Here is a 1139-nt window from a genome sequence, read left to right on the forward strand (position 1 = left end):
TTTTCCTGCCTTGGCCTCATGAGTAGCTGGGATTACAGGCACCTGCCATTACGCCCAACTAATTGTTGCATTTTTAGTAGAGACGAGGTTTCACCGTGTTGGCCAGGCTGGGCTCAAACTTCTGATCTCAAGTGATCCACCTACCTCAGCCTCCTAAAGTGCTGGGATTACAGGCTTGAGCCCCCACACTCAGCCATGCTTTCATAATTTAAAAATTTGTTTCAATAAATAATATGTTTACATGGTACTTCAAAGGATACAAGAGAATAGTACCTCCGCAATCTCCCAGTAACCTGTCTCTACACACAGCATTTCCTACCCTGGAGAAGACCCAGTAACCGGATTCTAAGAACAACTCTATGTAAAGTCATCCACTGCATATGATGTTCAATCAATGATAGCTACATATAGGATAATGGTCCCATAAGACTATAATACTGTATTTTTACTGTATACCCTTTCTGTTTCCATATGTTTAGATACACACATACTTGTCATTGTGTTACAGCCGTCTGCAGTATTCAGTACAGTCACATGTTGTTTAGGTTTGTAGCCTAGGAGCAATAAGCTCTACCCTACGACTAGGTATGTAGGAGGCTCCCAAAGTGCTGGGATTATAGGCATGAGCCACCGCACCTGGCCTAAGTTTCCATTTTTTGTGTAGAAAATGACGTGTGAGACCACAACGTCCCTCATTTGGGGGTAGTTCTCTTTAAGAAACTCAGAGGGACCCTCCACAGTGGGTGCCTATAATCCCAGCACTTTGGGAGGCTGAGGTGGGAGGATAGCTTGAGCTGGGGAGGTCGAGGCTGCAGTGAGCTGTGATCACACCATCTAGGTTTGTGGAAGCAAACTCTGTGTTCACACAACAAGGAAATCACTGATGACACATTGCTCAGAACATATTCCCCTTGTTAAGTGACATATAATGATATATATAAGTTCAAACATGAAATCCTTTTTCTTGCTCACATATATAAACTATTCTGCACATACAGAACATTTTTTTTTTTTTTTTGAGGCGGAGTTTCGCTCTTCTTACCCAGGCTGGAGTGCAATGGCGCGATCTCGGCTCACCGCAACCTCCGCCTCCTGGGTTCAGGCAATTCTCCTGCCTCAGCCTCCTGAGTAGCTGGGAT

This window comes from Cebus imitator, unplaced genomic scaffold, assembly GCF_001604975.1.
Source record: "Cebus imitator isolate Cc_AM_T3 unplaced genomic scaffold, Cebus_imitator-1.0 Scaffold71, whole genome shotgun sequence".
In the NCBI taxonomy this organism is placed as follows: Eukaryota; Metazoa; Chordata; class Mammalia; order Primates; family Cebidae; genus Cebus; species Cebus imitator.